The sequence below is a fragment of the Cydia strobilella genome, chromosome 18, assembly GCF_947568885.1.
Source record: "Cydia strobilella chromosome 18, ilCydStro3.1, whole genome shotgun sequence".
Lineage (NCBI taxonomy): Eukaryota > Metazoa > Arthropoda > Insecta > Lepidoptera > Tortricidae > Cydia > Cydia strobilella.
In genome coordinates this window covers 1724635-1741301 of record NC_086058.1, presented here as the reverse complement: position 1 = coordinate 1741301, position 16667 = coordinate 1724635, and the positions used below count along the sequence as shown (strand labels likewise).

The 16667-nt window shown below is 37.1% G+C and overlaps 1 long non-coding RNA gene across 2 annotated transcripts; it reads right to left on the bottom strand.

Moving 5' to 3' along the window:
* Positions 1–322: 322 nt before the first annotated feature.
* Positions 323–16180, bottom strand: LOC134749494 (uncharacterized). 2 transcript variants are annotated; one of them, XR_010128499.1, is made up of 2 exons: positions 16005–16180; positions 323–393 (listed from the first exon to the last, which is right to left on the bottom strand). It is a non-coding gene; the product is annotated as an uncharacterized LOC134749494 (long non-coding RNA). The 2 variants fall into 2 exon arrangements; XR_010128498.1 differs by lacking the exon at positions 16005–16180 and adding an exon at positions 15228–15403.
* Positions 16181–16667: the final 487 nt, after the last annotated feature.

Sequence of the window (16667 nt, the reverse complement as noted above, 5' to 3'; positions counted from 1 at the left end):
TTCAATATGATGTTGTAAGCTCATTTGTTAGTGAGGTGAGGTGAGGTGTTTGGTAAGTGAAATGAAATACTAAGTGAAATAACTTAAACTATTGATCAAATAATAATATAATTAGTTCCTAGTAATAATTGACAATGCATAGCGATCGGCAAATGATATTTCAGTTAATAGGGATAAAATGTTATGTGTTTTGTTATTAAAATTGTTATTGAAATTAATAAGGATAAGTTTAAATTGAGAGTTAAAATATGAACTATGTGTAATTAGGCAAATTTTTTTTAATACTACGTCGGTGGCAAACAAGCATACGGCCCGCCTGATGTTAAGCAGTCTCCATAACCTATGTACGCCTGCAACTCCAGAGGAGTTACATGCGCGTTGCCGACCCTAACCCTCCCTCTTACTCGAACTCTGGCAACCTTACTCACCGGTAGGAACACAACACTATTAGTAGGGTCTAGTGTTATTTGACTGCGGTTTTCTGTAAGGTGGAGGTACCTCCCCAGTTGGGCTCTGCTCTAGATCTGGAATGACATTCGCTGTCCTGTGCCCTACCACACAAAGCGATATGTCATTCACAGTGCCCATACCTCTCTTTTGGACGTAGTTTAAGGACATAACCGGGTCCTTTTGGACGTAGTTTACGGACATACCCGGGTCCCAAAAAATACTAATTACATACTATATAATAAATTACCCAAACATCTCAAAAGGAATCTCTATTGACAGCGTTTCATGCTCATGTGAAAGACGAATCATGACTGTATAACATAAACGAATTTAATGAAGAGTAAAATGTAAAAAATATGAAGTGCAATCGCACTTGTTAGCAGTATCATGTAATAATAGATATATTATTGTATTAATGTACCTATTAACTTGTGTGATGAATAAACGATTATATACTTATTAGGCTAATAACAAGAACCCGATATATTTCTAACGTAACATATGGAAGCTACATAAATAATTTATTTATTTTAAATTTTTATTTCATTAAAAATCAACAATTTATATCAAATTGAATCAAATAGGTAGGTACAAAACAGTATAATTTTGACTGGAATTAGACAGTTAAATAAAAATATACAGAAGGCTAAAAACAAAAACAAGTTGCAACTCACAAAAGTCTTGTTTAAACTCAATGCGAAACGTCAGCGCCATCTTTAAATCCATGTATATTTAAACCTAATTGGCGTCCTTAATTCGGTACAAATCCCTTTTGTCAACGTCCCGGTGTGACACGCACACTCTTAAACATATCAAAGTCGATGTAAAGAAATTGTTAGCACTTAATCAATTTCACACTAATTTTGGTGATTGCAGCGACAGTGTTGAGCTGAAAATATCAAAGGAAGTGTTGAGGGGATTCTGGAGATCTTGCCAATTAGTGGAAAAAATGTTTCGCCCGAAATTGAGGGACATTTTTTAGGCTTCTGAGCAAAATTTTCTAGGGTCTCGTGTCCAAATGTGTCGGTCATTAATGAAAACAGCTCTTTTATTCCTCGAACGTCCAAATTATCTCTTGAATATTTCACAGATATAAAATAATATCAGTATACTCGCATATATTCGTAACTCTACTTTTGTTCCTGTGGACTTGTTGGCAAAAATATACGAGTCGCTATCATGCTACTTTATTAATAAGTTAAAATAAAGTTTATACAGTAGTTTGTACAGTCAGACCTTTGCATACAAATTTCTATGAAGGTGGTACCTTTTCTCTGCAGCTGACTGTACAACGAATGCATGTGCATGGCCACTTTATGAATGGAGTTCATTTATAAAGTGGCCATGCACTTTTGCAGATGGGTACTTGTGTAACACAAATTTGTAATAGGTAAATAAATTTTTTTCCTGATACTAAAATTATCGTGGCTTCAGTGTTTTAGCGCCGTCTTTTTGTAAGTTAAAATAGCATTTTTAATTGTAATATATTATGTGATGTGGGTCCCAGGAGGTTTACTCACATATAAGTAAAAACCGTGCTCCCTTCATGCGGGTGTCCCTCAAAGCAAATTGGGCCAGTGTCCACAAATTTCGCAATCAGCGAGTCCTTTTTTTTCCGGCCACGGGACAAATGAAAACAATAGCAGGTGCAAACGGCGTTCTGAATTCTGTGATGTTTGCTTACCCCACAGTACAAGCCCGTAGGGCGTGTGAGTTTGTAACTTTGTACATACGCATGGTAGGTTGTATAATTTACATGCTACGCTTGTTAGGTGTATGAGGTAAATGGCTGGCGGCGATGAAATAAAAGTAAAAAGTAGATTTTTTCACTTTAATATGCCTGATGGTATCTAAGCGAACATATTTGCGTTTTATATTGGCGTTGGCGCGCCAATTCCGTGCACGGCTGAGGAATGATAGCAATGTTGGGCGTCATGACAGAGTAGTGTCATTTTGTACGTACGGGCGCGGCGCACACCCTCCCACTGCCATGACCTCCGAATGCACGGAATTGGCGCGCGGACAGTAGGCTAGGCCCCCCTGCCCAAATAAAACCGGTCCTAATAACTTTATTCATTGCAAATAATTTTACAGTACATATGGTGCTACTTTCTCGCACTAGTGCGTAAAGAGCACTTTTCGTCCATATGTCGAAAGTTTAAAGGGCCATACTGTAAAACGTTGTACGATACGCGTGCGAAAAGGTAATTCGCAACTCGTGTCGATTTAAAACACTCCCTGCGGTCGTGTTTTAATTTATCGCCACTCGTTTCGAATTTTCTCTTTTCCGCACCTGTATCGTAAATAACTATACCGAGCGTTAGCGATGGCCTCCGTTTCAACTTAGGCAAAAATGCTTTCGTATGCCCGGATGTCCTCTGCAGGTCGCATTCTCAACCAATACTCGTGAAATTTTGTGGGCACTTTCGGTAGTATGATTAAAAATTCTGTCACGTTTTTTGGAAATTTTTAAAATGGAGGAATTTGGCATAAAGTAGTGTTTATAGTCTATGGCTGATTAAGCTTATAGCAAGATCTACAGAGCTCAGCTACTAGTTTTAATTAATTTACTGTTATATTTTATTGTAATCGCGTGCATTTAAAAACAAAAATGAATGTTTTCCAAAAATAGGTCAAAGATCCATAAATATCGCGATGCGGTGGGCCTATGCACTGAAATAAAATGATAGATGGCGTCATTCGAACGCCCGCGGACTTTTATTCGACTGCTGATGCGTTGTTTTTTGTTTTTGTTTTGGCAGAATAAAATCATTTATTAAATCTTTGTGAATAACGGCCTGGTTCATGATTGATTTAATGTTTAATAACAAAACTTCCGTGAGACATAGACATATTAAATATATTAATAACGGGTCACTCACGTGTTTTAAGTCGAAAACGCTCGACATGTTGTTCGACGTGTTTTCGACTTAAAACACGTGAGTGACCCGTTATTAATATATTTAATATTGATTTAATGTATTGTTTTTTGTATTATAATTTAAATTCAAACAATGCAATGCCGAAATTAATATTCTATTAAATGTTTTCCAATATAAAGACTACATTCTTGAGTTTTTTTTTAGTTTCGCTTATAAAAGACTTAATAAAGACTTCTAATAGAACTTTAGACTTGGATTTTTTTTAACCTCATAGAATTTTACGAGTAGACTCAAAAGAATCGAGTTCAATATAATAATATGTGCCATTTTCAACCAAATACTTATTGTCGCTTGTCAGTAAGGCGCTATTTCCATATAGCTTCAATTAGAAATCAACCTTATCGACAAGCGACAATGTGGTACCTTTTGGTTGAAAACGTCACATATTAATCCTGACTTGTTTAACTTAAATACCAAGAAAACTGAAGCTTTATTTTGCTATTTTATTATTTCTTAGTTCTTTCTGCTAAAATACTCATACGAAATAGCGAATCGCCTATAATTTCCTACATTACCCCTGATATATGACCGCAGCTTATTATTTTTGCCCATTACAATTACAGATGGGGTTTTTTGCGTCCGAATTTTTGGCATCACGCCGCGCCCGCCATTTTATTCGACCAAGGGCTATAAATCAATTCTTGCATTAAATAATTGAATTACGAGCTGCTTATTGTTTTGGGGAATTGTTGTTAAATGACTATTATTTTTCTTTTCGGATATTTAGTTTCTTTTTTTACCAGCTTTTATTTAACTTGCAATGTATGTTTGTTCGGGTCAAATCTAAGTTAAATTAGACTAACTTCCCATTATTCGATTGAGCTGAAACTTTACACACATATGTAAGTCGGGTGACAATTCAATATTATGGTACCATCGAGCTGATCTGACGATGGCGACAGGAGGTGGCCATTGGAACTGCAACCAATGCAACCTATTTTGGGGTTTTTAAGCATTGTTTTGATGAGTATTTAGTTGACTGTTGAAAGAAAAGTATAGTCAGCGATAAAAGGTTGTATCAAAAAATTAAATTTTGAAAAAAAAAAAACTGATTTGTTTTAGAGACCATTTACTGGTAAGCGGTTTTATAACCTATAAACACTACCTGTAAAGTGTTTTAGCGGTTTATGACCGTAAGATAACGATTAATTCTTAGGGTTCCGTACCCAAAGGGACCCTATTACTAAGACTCCTCTGTCCGTCTATCCTTCTGTCCGTCTGTCTGTCTGTCACCAGGCATGTATCTCATGAACCGTGATAGCTAGACAGTTGAAATTTTCACAGATAATGTATTTCTGTTGCCGCTATAACACCAAATACTAAAAAGTAAGGAACCCTCGGTGGGCGAGTCCGACTCGCACTTGTCTGGTTTTTTTATTTCTTAGTGTTGACAGTTTCGAGAAGTTTCGACTTGTTGCATTCATATGCATAGGTATGCATGTTAATTAAATTTTATCTGATATTTTAGTTCAATTAATGTTTATCATAACAATAACATTCAAAAAGTTGGTATACATCGTCTATTTTTATTTTAAACTAGCTTTTGCCCGCGACTCAAACTATCTCTGTGCCAAATTGCAACTAAATCGGTTTAGCGGTTTAAGCGTGAAGAGGTAACACACAGCAGACAGACTTTTGCATTTATAATATTAGTATGGATAGTTAGATTCTAGTTTCAATAATGAAGATCAAATACTTTTTTATTAAAATTAATAATTGTTCACGCACCTTCTAGCGACACCTAGCGGCGCTGCAACGAGAACTGCTGCTGCGCCCCTCCGCGCTCATCTTGTCTCGTTCATTCGCCTCGATATACGGCACGATAAACACGTTACTCGTTACATTTCAAATCTAAGCTTATATAAAGCCATTTTTCTTAATAAACGAATTTTCTACATGTTACAATAAACGTCTTCATTGAATGGACCCTGGAAAACCACCGAATCCTGCACAATAATATACTAGCTCTAAATCGGTTCACAGATTTAAGCGTGAAGATATATGTAACAGATAGACAGACAGTCATATAGAGTTACTTTCGCGTTTAAAATATTATATGGAATTATTAAAATATGAAATGGTAGATATTTAAAGTATGACTAGGACGTACTAGTTAATATTGTTTTAGTGATGATCTGATTCAACTGCCAATAAATAAACCAAAAACCGAATTAACAAAAGCAATGCTAATCAAAAGTATTTCCGAATCTGGTTTGCAGCGGTTCCAAAAAAAGCTAACCGATTGTAATTGTCCAGGGAGAATCAATCTGGCTGCCTACGCCCAGCTTGGAGTTCGAAAAAAGAAATACTAGAAGCAAAAAAAAAGGAATCTGTTTTAGTTCTACTGTTAGGTATGTGTACTTGCCTATATGATTCTGTCAAGTTATGTTCTAATGTATGGGGAATACAAGCAAATTATAGCCAGCATTAAATGAATGTAGTATAAATACCTTTGGGTATGGTTCTTTATGCACACAAGCGTCCCCTCCGCTCCCCGTGACGCAACCCCCTCTTTTAGCACGAAATATGTCCTAGATGACGGTTTTTTTCTGAGAAAAGTATTAGTTGGGAAAAAAGTGTCAAGGTAAGAAATAATCATTATTAAATTATTAGCAGAAAAGGTTATATATTTTTTTGATATGATGCAATATGAAAGAAACTGATCACAATTTAGACACTCTAATTTGGAACATTACGATTTGGATGAGGATCATGGATTGTTTTAACTTTACTAGACAGATTAAATTTATAACTTTTATTGTTTAAATAGTTTTAGAAAAAAATTAAATAGTTAAATAACATGTAATCATTTTATTAAATTTCGACAACAAATCCTTACTAATATTATAAATGCGAATGTAACTGTCTGCCTGTCATTTAACCTCTTCACGCCTTAGCCGCTGAACCCAAGACCCAAGGAAGGACATAGGATAGTTTTTATCAATCATTATCATTCCACGCAGACAAAGTTGCGGTCAGAAGCTGGTAATGACATAAGTAGATTATAAACCGAAATGGGGCATTTTCTATGAAAAGGGACCATATTGTCGATGGCGCTTACGCCGCACAGCGTCGCGCGGCATTGTGTTTATATCGGAGCATCGTTTATAATGGCGTAAGCGCCATCGACAATAAGGTCCCTTTTTATAGAAAATACCACAAATGACTAGAGCTCACCGGATGGCCGAGGCCGGAATAGAACCAGCGTCTTCAGCTCTCGGGGCTAACTTTCTGGCGAGTCACAGCGGTATATACCTGTCCCAAATTCTCAAGTATATGCTATGTTTAAAGGCTAGGCGCCTTGACTAACTCTAAGGCCAGTAGGTACGTGCTTATAGCGAGAGATGCTGCTGCCATTTTTACAACTAGGGAACAAATCAAATTATAAGAGTCTGCATGTGACCACGAGCGTAACGTCACGTTCGAAACGTCAGGTCATAAATAAACGTAAGTTTATACGCGATAAAGTCCTGTGTTAGTTTAAAATTATGAGTGAAAATCGTGTTAGTTTAAATCAAGAAATCAAATTATTTTACAGTACATATGGTGCTACTTTCTCGCACTAGTGCGTAAATAAGCACTTTTCGTGCATATGTCGAAAGTTTAAAGGGCCATATGTACTGTAAAACGTTGTACGATACACGTGCGAATAGGTAATTCGCAACTCGTGTCGATTTAAAACACTCCCTGCGGTCGTGTTTTTAATTTATCGCCACTCGTTTCGAATTTCCTCTTTTCCGCACTTGTATCGTAAATAACTATTATTTAATATTTGAATATAAGTAGATGTCCAGAGTCCAGACACACTTTAAGTATTGTAAGTACCTAGTTATTGATTATTATTTATCTCCACGGGACTTAATCGCGTAAAATAGTTTTAAATTTACCTCCGACGTTTCGAGGACGGCGTTGTCCCCGTGGTCTCGGAGAAGACTGGCTAAAGTTGACATCAACATCTTCTAGGCGCGCGAGTTTTTCGAACTACCCGCACTTGGTCTTGTTTATTAACTTGAACGTTTTGCGCACTAGGGATGCTACTGGGTCGACACAACACACAACCTAGCGCGCCCCGCGCGCCTAGAAGATGTTGATGTCAACTTTAGCCAGTCTTCTCCGAGACCACGGGGACAACGCCGTCCTCGAAACGTCGGAGGTAAATTTAAAACTATTTTACGCGAATAAGTCCCGTGGAGATAAATAATAATGAGTAAAAAATCGTGAAAGTTTAAATCAGTGACCTAGTTATTGAGTATGCAAACATTGCCAACTCTCATGGAAATCGACCAGTTGAAGTGGAACCAGACGCGTCAACATACTTTTCTATCCTAAGTACTCTTTGTATTCAAATTCATACATGCGCTTTTACATTTTTTACAACGACACATCTACAATGTGCTTGTGTACGAGTATGTAAACTTTGCAATAACGGAAAAGGTACAGTTTTTAGGGTTCCGTAGCCAAAATGGCAAAAACGGAACCGCCGTTCGTAGTCAACTTGTAGCATATAGTGACTCACAACAGCTGGACTCTCAGGGGTCGGAAACCGGTATTTGCTCCATACAAAAATACCGGTATTATTACGTTCTGTTTCGTTCTTTTGTTTATAATTTCATTTTTAATGGGACGTTTTAATAATGCAAAATTGTTTCCTAAATACATGATTCAGTCCTACGTAATGAGCATAAAAAAAATCAAAATATTGGGCTATTTCGGGGTTTTTAAAAAATACCGATTCCGAGCCCTGGCTGAGACCACCCACCGCGAATAGATTTAATAAATTAATTGTTCATTTTCCAAATGTAATATGATACCATGTAATGCGATATTGCAAGCATTAAAATAATGTTACATTTCCCGCAACCTTGGACTTAAACCTAGTGTAGAAGACAAAGGAAATGCTTTCCTATATAAACCCCACATTTTATTACAATAAACAATTAGTATCCGACCGTTGCGAGTATTACTTATACATCATCCGCTACCCTCCGGGACCCCACACTTCATGGCGACCCTGCCAGTCGAGCTGCTCCAGCAGCTCATGGTAACCAGCCAAGCTGCTCGAGGCAGCCGCACTTTAGACGCCGCAGCGCCGCGCAACAGCCACCACGTACCGGTTGACCACTACTAACACTGTAAAGGGTACAAAATTTCGGCATGATATTAAATTCATAGTAAGCAATATAATCCTAAATCAATATAATTGTAAATCTGTTTTAAAAATTTTGTTTCTTTGTGGTGCAATAAAGAATATTTATTATTATTTCCTTTATTTATTTTGAGTCTTAGGTTAGGGTTTTATAACATGCATATAAAAGTAAAATACAAAAACACTTACAAAACATTACAAAAATATATAAACACATTATAAAAAACCTAACCTAGGGTGCCCTAACCTAACCTTTATTATTATTATTATTATTATTATAATCCGTTTACATAGTTTTATCTTTTTATAGCGTCAAAAGTTTGGACTCAAACTTATTAATCATTCATACTAATATTATAAATCCATACTAATCCATACTAATAATATTATAAATGCGAAAGTCTGTCTGTTTGTCTGTCTGTCTGTCTTTCTGTCTGTGTGTTTCCTTTCACGCTTAAACCGCTGAATCGATTTAAATGAAATTTTGCATAGGGATAGGTTAAGTCCCTGAGAAGGACATAGGATAGTTTTTATCCCGAAAATCATCCCTTAAGAGGGTGAAAAGCGGGGTGGAATCATGGTGGAATTGGGATAATAAATGATTTGCCTAATATTTGTGTGCATATTATGCTCAAATTGAATGATTGCTATAAGACTTTCTCCAGGAGCTATTCTTACTCTAGCTGGGGTTACTAAGTCCATGCAGACGAAGTCTCGGGCAAAAGCTAGTAGTTTTTTCTTTTTATAGCGTCAAAAGTTTGGACTCAAACTTATCAATCATTATGAATTAAAACAGTCTCACGTGACGTTACATTATGAAAAAATGTAACACTTTAAAAATAAAATGTCCCTAATACATGTAGCCATGTATGTGTTAGCCTGATTACTGTAATCACAGTAATCAGGCTAACAAACCCGTGGCTACATGTATCAGGGACATTATCGAATTTATGTTTCCGTAATACGTAACATGAAAGCTCCGAGGTAAGTCATAAAACTATCCACTTATTACAAAGAAATAAAGTAATATTTTTGTAAAACATGCAATTTTCGCGTAACAGTCACTGTTTAATAAAGGTGTTGATACACGTCGGATGTTCGGTAATGTCCTCTTACATGGTAGTAATAATTGGTAAATAGGTTTATTTTTAACCGACTTTAAAAAGGGAGTTCACAGGGAAAATATTGCCTCAATGGCTTCTATTGTAAGCAATATTTGTTATTGTTATTTGTAAATGTAATTAGGGTTCCCTACATCAAAAAGAAACAGAAAAACCGGCAGTGTTCCGTACCATTACCTGGTTTTTTGCCTAAAATAAAAATATTTATTGGTTGATTGATTGATTACGGAAAAAAACAGCAAAAAAATCACGTTTGTTGTATGGGAGCCTCATTTAAATATTTCTATTATTCTGTTTTTAGTATTTGTTGTTATAGCGGCAACAGAAATACATCATCTGTGAAAATTTCAACTGTCTAGCTATCACGGTTCATGAGATACAGCCTAGTGACAGACAGACAGACGGACAGCGGAGTCTTAGTAATAGGCTCCCGTTTTTACCATTTGGGTACGGAACCCTAAAAAACGGAACCCCAGTTAGAACAAAAATTTGACAGTACCGAACAACTGACAGGCCGATGTCGTCCGGCGGACTGATAGTCAGTGGGCCCCATAAGAGTGTTCAAAACAAAAAATAAATAAAAAAAATGTAAAAAATAAAAAAAATATAAAAAAAGTTGAATTTTTACGGAACCCTCGGTGGGCGAGTCCGAATCGTGCTTGTCCGGTTTTAGGGTTCCGTACCTAAAGGGTAAAAACGGATTACGTGCTATTACATACTAAGATTCCGCTGTTCGTCTGTCTGTCACCAGGCTGTATCTCATGAACCGTGATAGCTAGTTGTAATTTTTCACAGATGTATTTCTGTTTCCGCTATAACATCAAATACTAAAAACAGAATAAAATAAATATTTAAGTGGCGCTCCCATACATCAAACGTGATTATTTTTGCCGTTTTTTGTGTAATGGTACGGAACCGTTCGTGCGCGAGTCCGACTCGCACCTGGCCAGTTTTTCACTTTGTTTTGCATTCACCAATCAGCGAAAATGATCATCAAGGTCGTATCAATATAATCTTTGATCTTGACAGCTTGTTACTAATTGTTCATTCTGAATCGGGCCCAGGGGGCCTTGACGGGCAGTTTAGAGCTTTTCAGTTACCTAGTACCTATTTACAAATGCCTAAAACGACTTTGCTACTTAAGGCCGTTCCATCGGTTAGCCGCTGTCACTGTCACATTTCGCAAGAAAGAACGGGAAAGATCATGCGCGCCAAGTGTCAATTTTGATCGAATTTTGTCGAAAACGTTACCTTACAATATCGAAATTCGAAAGCTATGAAATCACTATTTAAGCTAAGATTGTTTTTTCTTCTTTTTTTGGTTATAGTTTCACGTAATAAATAACCGAGTTAAGTTGGATTAAAAGTCCCAGTTAGAGGTTACTTTGGGAATTAATTGTATCGAGCGAAGTGTCATAATTCGTGTATCGGAAGCTACGTTATTAAAGATAATATAGTCAAGAACTATTTTTTTTTACTTCTACGAATATCAACGCCTCTTAGAAAAACATGATCATATAAGGAGATTTTTCGCCTTCTGGCTCAGGGAACCGCCTTAAGGGGATCCCATGCCCCAATGACCTTCGATTTGAATCCCTTAGTTTTCTAATGTTTTTTGTAGCTTATCATATTAACATCAACGGATTTTAGCAATATAGTATCCCATATTTACTTCAAAGTTCATTGTTTTCGAAATATTTGGCATCAAAGTTGAACAATTTTAGGCCAAAAAACTGGTTTTCTGGCCATAACTTTTGTGTTAATTAGTTTAAAATTAAAACCTTAGACAAATTTTTAGAGACGTCTAAGACGAACCCAAATATGTAGATTTCGTATAAGTAAGATCTTTCACAGCAATCGAGATACGAAAAAAGTGTTTTTTTAGACAATGTTTAAAACAATCATAAATAAATAAGTATTCATTTTTTCACAATCCGGTAGACAAAAATAGAGATAAAAGATTGGATAACCGATTGCCGCTTGTCTTATTATTCTATATGTAGTGCAAAAGTAGGAGATACGATTCAAAACTTGTCACAAATCGATGAAAACCTCAGGTAGCCCCTTAATATAATTTCCGGGCCGTATGCCTGTTTGCCACATTATAACTTATAACCCCCGGTGTATAGAAGTCTTATAACGCGGAGTAGCGTGCACGTCAGTTTCTTAAATAAAATATTAGCACATAAACTGCACTTTACAGTTCATGTTTAAGGTTCTATTCCATAACGCTAAGAAAATTCTGCTTGGATTTTATAGTTTGGGATATAACCTGTATACTTTGGCTGTAAAAATGGAACCTTATAGCGTTTATGGGTCACGCAGACACTGAAAAAAAAGTTGTCTGTCAAATAAAACTGTAAAAAAAACAGCCTATATAAATACGTCCCACCTGTTGGGCACAGGCTTTCTCTCGAGCCGGCGGGGTCTCGGAGGTCTGCAAAGTTGTTCCCGTAACCCCGCCCGCGAGCATCGGAACACCCCAGGGGTTTTAGTCCGTGCGAGTCGGACATACCCACTCGGCCTCTCCCGGGCCGGGTGGGATCCCAAACGGATTTCCCCATCCCCTGGGTAAAAAAAAAAAGGCTCTCTCGTGCGAGCGATTGGGCTATACTCGTAATAATCCCCAAATCCCCATGCTGACCAAATGCGGATCGGGGACTACACATACATTTTTAAATTTCTTAGTACTATGCATGTTTCCTCACGAAGTTATCTTTAACCTTAGGTTTGAGGTCAAAAGTTACTATATACATGTGTTTTAGGGTTCCGTACCCAAAGGATAAAAACGGGACCCTATTACTAAGACTCCGCTGTCTATCTGTCCGTCGGTCTGTCTGTCACCAGGCTGTATCTCATGAACCGTGATCTAGTTGAAATTTCCACAGATGATGTATTTATGTTGCCGCTATAACAACAAATACTAAAAAGTACGGAACCCTCAGTGCGCGAGTCCGACTCGCATTTGGCCGGTTTTTTTATTTATTTCTAAGTAGAGTTGTGCCGTTTACGGTAACATTACCGGAATGTTACCGAGCGAGAAATTTCCCCATACAAGATAAGGAATGTTACCGGGAACGGCAAAACTCTATTTCTTTTCAACTCCCATTTTTTTGCTATGTTTATTGCTTACATAAACAATACAGTTTACTAATAGAGTCATATATATTTTATTGTATTCTCAACTCGTTCGCATATTTCCTGTAGACAAGAAAAAATTAATCAAACTGCACCCTTACAGGTGGGATAGATTTTTCAGTACTCGAGACTCAAACAAGAAAAACGTGATATAGTGATATATAATTGTATTTGAGTCGTTAACTTTTGACGTTTTGTCCACAAAAGTGACCTTTTTCTGAAATGCCTTTGACTGAATAGCTTCTTCTAAAGTGAAATTTATTCTCAGCACTATCTTTACCCCCATTTAACTTACCATTTTGCCTGTAATCTTCGCTAGCTTAAACCGATTTCCAACCCGTACCTAGTTACTGCCAATCGCCATTTTAAAAAGTAGTTGGATTAAAAACGTGATTTCCTCAAACGCTAATGATCTGGCAGCGCTTGAGGGATAAAATGTCAAACAATAGAGTTTTATGTAAGATAATTAAAGTTAATGGGGAGGAAATTAAAGTACTAGCGAAGCGAGGGTTTCTTTTCAGTCGCTCCTTTAGTGTCATAATTATTTTCTTTTTTCGTTTTAAACGATGTCTGTGAAACGAGTTGTTTTCGCCTAATTTTGCTTCGAGCGTTTATTTAGGCAATTAATTTGTGAAGCACGATAAATTTACTTTAACGCGCTTTTTTGCCTTTTTGTGTTTTGGTTTTTGCAGAATAGGCACGTGCTGTGGCAGGCATATATTTTTATGTAGGTAATGAATATAATAATGTTTTTGGTAGGTACTTATCAATGTGCTAAGCAATTGTGGGTACTACGCAAGCTAGGTAGATACTTATATAGGAAAAACAGAAGGAAATGTTTGCATAACAGTAACATAGTATTTTCTACTAGGTACCTACAGCAGAGGATACACGTACCTAAATCTTAAATTAAATCTTGACAAATAATTCAAATACATACATACATACATATTCTGTTTGCTATGTTTTTTGAGGTTTAATTCGAAAGTTTACTAGAACTGTAATTGGCTAATGATAATATCATGCATGCAATTATTAAATTAATAAAAACCGGCCAAGTGCGAGTCGGACTCGCGCACGAAGGGTTCCGTACCATTACGCAAAAAACGGCAAAAAAAATCACGTTTGTTTATTTTATTTTTTATTTTATTTATTTATTCTATATTAAAATCTTACATTACATCAGACAGAAAAGTGCCGTGAAACCCTATCGGGTTTGTATCGACACTGCATTCGTGGGTACATTTTACATTTAAATATTGTTGTTGTACAAAGAAAAAACAAAATTTTTCTAAATAAGTTGTGTTGTATATGGGAGCCCCACTTAAATAATACATTTTATTCCGTTTTTAGTATTTTGTTGTTATAGCGGCAACAGAAATCTGTGAAAATTTCAACTGTCTAGCTATTACGTTTCATGGGATACAGCCCGGTGACAGACGGACGGACGGACAGACAAACAGCGGAGTCTTAGTAATAGGGTCCCGTTTTTACCCTTTGGGTACGGAACCCTAAAAAGAACTATTCACTACACATTTTGAAATGTCCTCATGTAATGCTCCAAATTATATTATGCATCTAAAAATTCTCCTCACATCCACACAAGACCATAAAAATAAATACCCCCATTTATTTTTATCAAAAGTGCAAAGCGTCCCTAAGTCCGAGTAACGGTCATACAAACCTGAAATCCGTATTACCATACAAACGAGGGAAATAATTTCAGGGCGTATTGTCATTGCTACCCAAGTGCGGGTGATCCGTCAGTAGTTTTATCTTTTCTTCATTTTTATTATTCGATTCGAATTACCTCGCCCCGCGACAGCAGATCGACGACCTTTGCCGACCGCTCAGTACTGTTTTTAAGCAACTTACTCGCTTAATGACGCATGCCGCGTATACAGACGTGCTTTTCACACATAGAAACGGAAGTGATTTTTTATGTATAGCGTGTCCGCCCTGTGCTACTGCGAGAATGCTAGTTAATCCGATTGATTGACTCGGTAAGCTATCACAATATTATCCTCTGACATATGAATAGTCTAGCTAGCCGGTAAAAAGCGGCGTCCGTCGCCGAATGCTCACTATTTTTTACTGCTTAGCGCCAGGAAAATAGAACTTTATGAAGCTTCTTTTGATTTTAACTTCTTTGTTTATATTAGGACTTTTATATTATGATTTTCTTCTACTTTTTCCTCATCAGAACACGATACCGAATATACTGTAAATGAGATCCACACTATTTTTGTTTTACCTTGTATATAATAATATACGTAGTATTTACTGTAAAGTTCGTGAGCTCTTAGACGTTTTTTTTTTATACCACGTCGGTGGCAATCAAGCATACGGCCCGCCTGATGGTAAGCAGTTACCGTAGCCTATGGACGCCTGCAACACCGGAGATATTACACGCGCGTTGCCGACCCTAACACTCCTCTCCCTCGTTGAGCTCTGGCAACCTTACTTACCGGCAGGAACACAACACTATGAGTAGGCAGTGTTATTTGGCTGCGGTTTTCTGTAAGGTGGAGGTACTTCCCCAGTTGGGCTCTGCTCTAGATCTGGAATCGTTCGGATGTGCACGCAGACATTATACAGGGTGGCTAAAAAATAAGTGCATTCCCGTTGCCAGGGAGGTTTTGGGATTATACTGAGCAACTTTTACTATGGGACCAACCACGGAATCGCGAAAAAAGAATTTACCCTCCCATAGAAAATGGACCAGCCAAAATGCATGAAACAGCCAAATTTTTTTCACGATTTCGGGGTTGGGTAGTAGAAGTTGCTCAGTATAATCCCCAAACCTCCCTGGCAACGGGAATGCACTTATTTTTAGCCACCGTGTGTATCAGCTGTGCTTACTTCACAACATACATCTGCCAGAAAGAACAGACACGTCTACTATATACTATATATATATGGAATAACGATATTATTATATTATTATTATTATAATTTCCTTTATTTATTTTTAGTCTTATTATTATATATTATTAGTATTGTTTAATACACTAGCAGCTGAAAGCTGATGCGTGTATATCACTGCACTTGTTTTTTTTTACTATTTTTGTTCTTTTTATACATATTTTTTTTTATACTACGTCGGTGGCAAACAAGCATACGGCCCGCCTGATGTTAAGCAGTCTCCGTAGCCTATGTACGCCTGCAACTCCAGAGGAGTTACATGCGCGTTGCCGACCCTAACACTCCTCTCCCTCGAGCTCTGGCAACCTTACTCACCGGCAGGAACACAACACTATTAGTAGGGTCTAGTGTTATTTGGCTGTGGTTTTCTGTAAGGTACCTCCCCAATTGGGCTCTGCTCTAGATCTGGAATGACATCCGCTGTCCTGTGCCCTACCACACAAAGCGAGATGTCATTCACAGTGAACTGAAATAAATGTCATATACGAAGGAAAAAATGACCAACGACGTATATGACATTTTTTTCAGTTTATAGTTTAAATAGTAGTGTGTCTACTTGAAAAACCACAAATTAAAATATTTTCATAGAAAATAATTTAATTTGTCATTAGGGTCATTCACAGTGCCCATACCTCTCTTTTGGACGTAGTTTAAGGACATACCCGGGTCCATGTTCATTTTGTTAGTTGTTTTAAGTGTTTGTCAAGTCTGTTATTATATTCCTAGTTGTTAAATACGAATTTCCCAGGAAATCAAATTAACATTTTCATGAGGGTACATATAATAAATAATTAGTCGTGTCGTTAGCCGCTCCAATGACCCGGTGAGTGGGTGAAGTGGATACGCTCGGAAATTGTCTTAAGAGAGCAAAGACGACGGGTAACTGCTAACTACTAGAGATGGGGTCGCGCGTGTTAAAGTTAGTTTATCGATAAAAAAAATATT